The sequence below is a fragment of the Rhagoletis pomonella genome, unplaced genomic scaffold, assembly GCF_013731165.1.
Source record: "Rhagoletis pomonella isolate Grant_MI unplaced genomic scaffold, Rhpom_1.0 Rhpom_scaffold_00007, whole genome shotgun sequence".
In the NCBI taxonomy this organism is placed as follows: domain Eukaryota; kingdom Metazoa; phylum Arthropoda; class Insecta; order Diptera; family Tephritidae; genus Rhagoletis; species Rhagoletis pomonella.
Window position 1 is genome coordinate 70,740,464 of NW_023458561.1, and position 7,975 is coordinate 70,748,438.

Consider the following 7,975-nt stretch of genomic DNA (forward strand, 5'->3'; position numbering starts at 1 on the left):
TGCATTTTAAGGTTTGTACAAAAATTCAACAAGTTTTCACCAAAATTTCAAACTTTTTATTCAGAATGTTTACAAAAATTTTAACTGCGATTTTATAGCCCATTAAGTATTGGTATGATAAAGTGCAAGTTTCAAGTGTCTACAAAGTACTCTTGAATTTTGATCATTTTTTGTCGAAGGTGTTCCGATTCGTTTTCATATAAAAATAAATTGTGTTTATACGTTATAAGGAAGCAAATGCGGCCAAAAACGCTTAGCGGGTACATCGCCAAGGAGGCAAATGTGATAAAAAATCAACGGTAACTTTTGACTCTACATATGAAATTGAATACCTAAATTCTTTCTAAAAATTCTGAATAAAGTGTGAAATTTTGGCAAAATTTTGTTGAATTTTTATAATTGTACAAAGTTTAAAATGCGTATTTAAATGCAGTTTATTATATAATGAGCTAGACTTTTACAAAAAAAAATTATACATTAAATAAGTAAAAAAAAAAAAAAATATACACCCAAAACTGGCCAAAATAGGACAGGTCTATTATTTCTGCCACCAGTGTATAACAGAACCTCCAATTCCTTTCATGAATATGGGCCTGTTCGAGGCACGTAATCAAAGCGGCATTACTGCCGTACTGATGAAAAATGGCAACATTGTTGCAACTGCACACACTGAACCAAAAAAACACACCTACAGCCTGCCTGAAAAACGGTAAGAAGAAGGGTTACGTTCTGAAATGATCCGCTCAGTATTTAACGCTGGGAAACAGATTACAAACCGAAAGCTAAAGTTTTTAATACAGGAGCCAAAAACGCTTCGAAAGGACTTCTTGCCTTATTTTCCCACTTCTATTTTTTTATGGAGTGGCACAAATTGAAGGCCGTCTGCTTTCAGCAGGCCTTTTAGAGGAGTTCTAAAGCTGCTCTGCTTCTTTAATTCATAAAAATCAACCCTCTTTAACGTATATATATATATACATAAATGTGTTTTTAAGCTTCATATCAAATATATTTTATTGCAATTTAAAATGGTCATTGAAATTCAACCAAACAGCAAACACTTTTATAAATACATTCGCATAAGTTTGAAAAGAAAAAGCCCTTCTAGCTCACAGAGGAAAACACTTATTTTCTGCTCTACTTGGGTAATCCCTTTAAGAAGGCCTACCTAAATTATCTTCTGGGTAGTAATTAAGAAAACATTGGACGGGCTCAGATCAGGACAAAGCCATGCATGACAAAGCCGTTTGCTCGAAAAAAATTTAAAGATTGACGTATGTAGCTACTTATAATCGTAACATCCGTTCACGGAATGAAAACGATACGAAAGAAAATTACGTGATACGTCAGGCAGTATAAGCTGAAAGGGACAAAGAGTACGTTCACGTATGTCATAATGCGAAAAATGCGTTTTTACGTAACGAGTAGTTCGATATCGTATGTGACGATTCGAGCCCTGACTTCCAAAACGTACCAATATAATATTTGGATACTGTTCCAACTGCGGTATTGAAACTGTTTGTTTATGAAGAGTTGCGAAACATTGAAACATCCTTTGGGAATTTTACATTTTCACAACACCAATCGTAACAACAACCAAGAAGTCGTAATAATGGCTGATTACATATTGCAGCTGTTACTTTTCCACTTTCCACTTTTCATTTTGGTGACGAAAATTTAGCGTAGCGGTTGACCGAACTCCACTACTGGTCCGACCAGCATCAATTCTAATAGCCAACGGTCATTGTGCCATTTGAAGCCGCAATCAAAATTTGAAAGCGGCAATTCGATTTTTTTTTTTTTTTTTTTTTTTTTAATTCATATTTCTATCTCTCAATTGTGTCTAATATCAACGGTATTTTTTCTGCTTTGCAATTTTTAGAAAACAATCATTCTTTTAATAATTAATTTTTCAACATTTTTTCAAGCTATTTTTGTGAGAGTAAAAAAAAAAATAACAGTTATCTGTTGGGCTCTCATTTTCACTTAACTTTGACGTTGTAACTCCTTTTCCGCTCATATAACTCGTCGGCAGCACCAATAAATTTCCCGAATCTGAGCAAACGGGCCGAACATTCGGTCGGATACTGCCAGTAAATTTAAAATAATAAGTTAATTCTACCGGGTTCAATATAATTTCCGAACTACTAGTTTTAGAGGCTTTGGGAATTTTACCGAAGCAAATTGGAAGTCTTACATAATGCCACTGCAACCTCCTTAAGGTTGATTAATGGAAGTGTTTGCTAGTTTGCTAGAAGTGATGCTGTGCAACAAAAAAAAAAAAGTTCTAACTGCAAACATAATTTTTATTTTATATCTTTTCAAATGTTATTAATAGCTACACTCAAAAATGAATAGTGTGAATGCAATTTTGACATCTTTTACTCGGTTTTAGCTACATAGAACGCATGCGAAGTTTTTTTTTTCTTTTTTGTTTGTTTGTTTTTGCTTCCGTCTCGGTCTTTGGCTAACAAAAAATCGGCTCTTTGTGGTTTTCCTTGCTATATAGATAGTCAGGCGTTTGAAATGAATAACTTTGACAAACTTCCTAAACTTAACAAAACCCCCTTATGATCCGCAGATGTACTTCATCCGATTTTCGATGTTGCATGCAGCTTGAATAGTTTCCGTGACGTCACTGCTACCAAATCTAGGTAATAACATTTTAGAATGAACTACTAACTAAAGACTCTTGAATAACTATAGCAAAACAATTGCAGTCCCTTTACGGGCAGCGATGCCCTGCCGACTTGTCCACACTGCGGCAAAGTCTACTCGCACGTTTCCACCATGCAGCGTCATTTAAAAAGCGGCTGTGCTTCTGGCAAAGTGAAGCGGTATTTGTGTGGGATGTGTAGCAACAAATATGCCCGCAGTGATACTTTATCGCGTCACATGCGCACGGTTCATGCCAAATGTGTACAAAAGGGGGGCCAAGGGAGCATCTAAGTCTAAGGAGCCACTGAGGTTTGCATCGTGAGAATACGTAGTTTTTTTTTGTGGAGCGATTTGAATTGTGTTGAATGAGTTCGAAAATCCAATAATTGATTCCGTTAACTCTTGTCATTGTAATAAATAAAATAAAAGTTGTAAAACAAGTCGTGTCGTATGCTCCGTTTTATGGCATTCGATTGTTAGTCAAGTCAAGCCCATTACTTTAGTACTTTTTTGATTTCGTAATTTCCACTTTATTTAACGGGTCAATTTCGGATAGCAACCGAACTTCAGTTACGTTGCTATTTTCCTGAAATGGTATTACAAATTGCAACTAGCAGCCGTCATCTGGAAACGTTAGTTGGTAGTGTAACGGCAACTGCATGTTCGTGCATGCCGAGGAAATTTTGATTGAGAAAATTATTTATTTTTTTTCAACGGTTTCTTCAGTTTTTGCTTACACTGAAGTTTTGATTGCTGGTTTCCAAAATTCATATTTTTATGTCAGTGGCGTTGTCGGTCGGCAACTCAACTGATGTTGTTGCGTTGCTATCCATAATCAACCCATAATAAAAATGAATTCTTTCTTTGGCGTACGAAATATCGGCTCTTTCTGGTTTCCCTGCTATGTAAAGTATTTAAAAATGAATTTTATTGCTTTCACATATCAAAAATAGATCCGTTTGCTTCACGTCCCGCTGGCTCTGTTCCATGCGTTTTTCCTAGTCGTTTCACGACAGCTGGTAAAATATTGAGGTAACGACTTATAAGAATTACATATGTACATACATATATGTACATAGAGAACAATTTCAGTGCGTCTGCGGGTAATCAAGGCTTGACGGTCTCGGTCTGCCCTCACTGCGGAAAACTTTACTCCCGAGTATCCACCATGCAACGACATTTGGAAAGTGCGTGTGGGACTGGCCAAGCGAAGCGTTTTTCCTGTAGGATTTGTTCGCATAGATACGCCCGGAAGGATATTTTGTCCAGACATTTGCGTACCGTCCATGCCAGAGACAAGGCTTAATTACAATTTTTGGCCCAATGTAAGTGTAGTCAAGGCTTGGGAGGTATGTAAAAAAATTCGAAATTTTCGCCGACCACATACTTACATACATTCGTAATTGTTTGCCGTTTGTGTCTGAGAAAAGTGTGTCCTAGTCATTTAAGGTCTTACAACCAAAAAGTAGCAGCAAAAAGGCATATTAAATAGAGCACCACGGAGACAATCAAATAAATATGTCAAGCATTGCGTATGCGCGAGTGAGGTTCGCTCTCGTGTCTTGCTGCTCGCAAACGTTCCAATAAACGCGTCAATCAGCACTTTGTATTGTGAATATGCATTTGTGCGTTTGTGTGCATGTTGTCATCGGATGTGTATTTATTGTTAATTTTTATATCATTTATGGCATAATTTTATATGTTATATACTATAAATTAATATCAATTTACTCGCACTTGCTCACCATGACGACCAGAAGGCAAGTGAGCTTGTTTTTTTGTCAAGCACAACACGAGACGGTCAAATAAACAATCATCAAATTCAAATATCAAAATTTTTTGATTTTCATCAAGTGTAGCCGACAAAAGCCGACGGCACCAATACACTTAAAGCGTCGATAAAGATATTTGATCGTCTCCGTGGCGCTTAAGGTAGAAGTGATTTTGACATTTCTCTGTTTGGAACACCGACTATAATGTCAAATGATGAATAACTTTTAACCCTTTTCAAGTTGGCATTTTCTGTTTTTCATTAAAAATTGAATTGCGTGCTGTGAGATAGGTTTGAATTGTGTGAATTTTTTTGTATTTCGACCACATCCATTTATAGATACATATATACATGATAAAAACATAACAAGGTAAAACCATTGAGAGAGGCAGTCTGGCGTTTGCCAACAATAGGAGCGTTCCTTATCTCCCAGAAATAGTCAGAAAAAGTCCGAAGTAATCAGATTTAGTCCAAAAAGCGTTCCTTAACTCGGAAATGACAGCAAAAATGAGAGAGCAACACTCATCGAGAGTGACTCTCATCAGTCCGAAGTAGTCAGATTTAGTCAGAAGAATTTTTTCTGGCAAAATCCTGAAAAGTGTCAAACTCAACTGAATTTAAATTAACGGAAATTATTTATTAAAAAATTATGCTCACATAAGCACGTCAGGACCTAGATTTACACTGATATACATATGTGCATACATACATACGTACGTATGTGTTAGGGATGTTAATTTTTCAGCTTTTTCCGATCCCGGGATTTTCGTAACGCCGTTATCAGAATCCCGGGATCCTGGGATTAGACCCGGGATGGAGATATCCATTACTTTTCAACAACTTAAATCGAAAAAATTGCTTCCATCTGTCCTACCATAAAATAAATAATAAGTAAATTGGTTTGTATAAGTCTTTGACATACATATATTTTTTCAAAAACAAATATTGCGAAATTTCAAGGACAAAATTTTAAAAGGACATTTTAATTACTTACCAGTCCTGCACCAAAAACTTGAAACTGTTTAAATTCTACAGGATTTCCTCTTCAATTTGATAACCATACGTCTTCTCTAGGCACATTTCTCTCAATTTTTTAAATAATTTTTGAATTACTAACGTCAGAGTGAAAACTAAAAACGCAATTTTACTATATTTGGCCCATGGTTTCGCGAATATATTGATATTTATGTTTAAAATTTACTATTTACTATATATTAATTATTAAATAAAAAAAGAAATATGGGGCAATACTGGTCAACAAAAGGAGTTTATATTATTGCCATCAGTGCAAATTACAAATCCCGAAAATCGCGGGATTATTTGTCAACAATCCCGGGATTTTCGAGACCTTAAACTAACTAACATTCCTAGTATGTGTATTCCATGAATGTGTTTACCAACACGATTTAAATTTTTTCTTCAGCAATGATTCCGTACAATGTAGTTTCAAAACTGAAATACAAAAATACAAAACTGTAATACAAAAAAATTAAGACAATGGAAGATACTATAGCGGATTTTATCTCCCAGTTAAACGAGGCTAAGTCATTACAAGTCTTCCTTGAACAAATTTTCACTAAAGGGCAGTTAAGAAAACATTTAATCATTTTTTTTGTAAGTGCCGGATGTGTTTAAGAACTAAATATTTAAATAAGTAGGTAACTAAACGCGCAAAAACATTGGGCGAATAAAAACAGGTGAAGGTAATATTGAAGTAATTCTTAAAATTAGTATACATACATACATACGTATATGTATGTATTTATGCTGATGCGTTTCAAATGATGCTAATGTGTCGAAAAGATAGCACTCGCACCACAAAGGGTTAATTTGTTTATTTACATTTTTTTTTGACATTACAACTAGGTAGAAGAGAGTTTGAGCTAGTTGTCACTTCTGCCTTATTTAAATGGCTTGGGTTTTTTGTTTTTGCTTTGGGTACACGAATGTCAAATTTCTTCGGTTCTTCTCGCAAAAAAGTGGAAAGAAAATACAAATACCTACTCCCACTTTATCGCTCACTCAAGCGAAAAACCAAATGTTGACATTTGTGTACCAAGGAAAATCAACTCGGCTTTTCTAGTTACAACGCCACTTTGTATGAATTCGCCCTTGGTAGAATTCGTACAGGTATTGTCTTCCCAGAGAGCACTTATTCCTATCTGGCTTATTTGAAAAACATCATTGTTTCCCACACTAAAAGGTTGACTGCAAGGGAAAAGCGATAAATATTTCAATACCCCATATACCATATATGTCTGTGCAATTCTTGCAGAGAACTTGTTTAATTTGCAAAAGCGGAAACAACATTTGGTTAGTAAATAATTTAAAGATTTTGATTGTTCACTTATTTCTTCTAAAGTTTTTCTAATTGTACCATGGAATTCGCCTTGGTTCATTTAAACCAGCGATTCCCAATGTGGTCCAGGTAGGCCCCCAGGGGTCCACGGTGACGTGAAAAAAATATAGGGGTCCATGAGTTGTAAATGGGGGTCCACGAAAATTTATCTGGTTTCGATGTAAAGAAACAAAATGGTTGCTTTATAGCCTCTTTATTTAAAATTGCTGGCGGCAGATATTTAAGCACTTGGTGTCTTTTTAATGCTACGGGATAGTACACCACCATTACCTTTGTTCAAGAGATTCTATAATGTTGAGTTCCCTGAGACTGAATGCTGGTTTGATTCCATCGCTGAGACCGGACTCACGTTGTCGAATCTTCACTGGTGACCAAAAAACTGACTCTGTGTCATGAGCTCGGGTGTTTTTCGAGATTAATGGAGATAAGCTTCACTTTTCTGTAGGGGAATATGTTTCGGTCTTCCAGGCTGAGGGAATTGCAATACTCAAAGCCACGGACTACGTGGTAGAACATAGGTGGAGGGGAAGGAGTTTACGTGACCAGCCCTCTATTTAAGTACTGCCAAACTAGTTCGGCAATGCAAGTCTCGACTAAAATATGATGGTGAACATAACGAGGTTGTTTTACTCTGGGTGCCAGCTCACTCTGCAGCACCTGGTTATGAGACATTTGATCCTTTGACCAGAGTTGGCTCAGACTAGGCATTCCTCGGTCCGCAACCAGTTTTAGCACTCCCACCTTCGGCAATCGAAGCCACCATCAGAAACTGGGTGAATACTTCGCTCAGAAATGACTGAGAGGCATCGAAGGGGGGATGCAGGTGGGCAAAACTCATGTTGCCTTATTTGTCATCGACAGAGAAAAGAACGAGTTATAAATCCTTTCTCTATTGGCAGTTTCTGAATTAAAAGTTTGGCGTAAAAAGCTTAGCCGTTTTAATGTTTTAAGTTTTGTGTTTTAAAAATGTGATGAAAGATTTTTCGCCTTACTTTAAAAGTCGAAGCGATAAAAATTAAAATGATGCCATTAACACAAATAAACTATTTTACATATACTTGACGTGCAAAATCATGAGTTAGCCGAACGAAGTTTGACGAGTTCATGGTGAAGATAACGCTAGCGCTCGCAGTGCTCTTAACAATATAAAGGGTGATTTTTTAAGAGCTTGATACCTTTTTTTTTAAAAA

General features: G+C 36.2%; 2 protein-coding genes and 1 long non-coding RNA gene across 4 annotated transcripts in view; 1 reads left to right on the top strand and 2 right to left on the bottom strand.

Moving 5' to 3' along the window:
- LOC118743494 overlaps nucleotides 1–7,975 on the bottom strand; it is a 107,951-nt gene that overhangs the window by 89,863 nt on the left and 10,113 nt on the right. The gene's annotated exons all lie outside the window — the stretch shown is intronic.
- Nucleotides 1–7,975, bottom strand: part of LOC118743992 (mucin-19) — an 86,488-nt gene that overhangs the window by 7,429 nt on the left and 71,084 nt on the right. The window lies entirely within an intron of this gene.
- LOC118743497 lies at nucleotides 1,504–3,977 on the top strand. 2 transcript variants are annotated; one of them, XR_004993473.1, is made up of 3 exons: nucleotides 1,504–2,651; nucleotides 2,718–3,687; nucleotides 3,748–3,977. It is a non-coding gene; the product is annotated as an uncharacterized LOC118743497 (long non-coding RNA). The 2 variants fall into 2 exon arrangements; XR_004993472.1 differs by having other exon boundaries at nucleotides 2,718–3,977.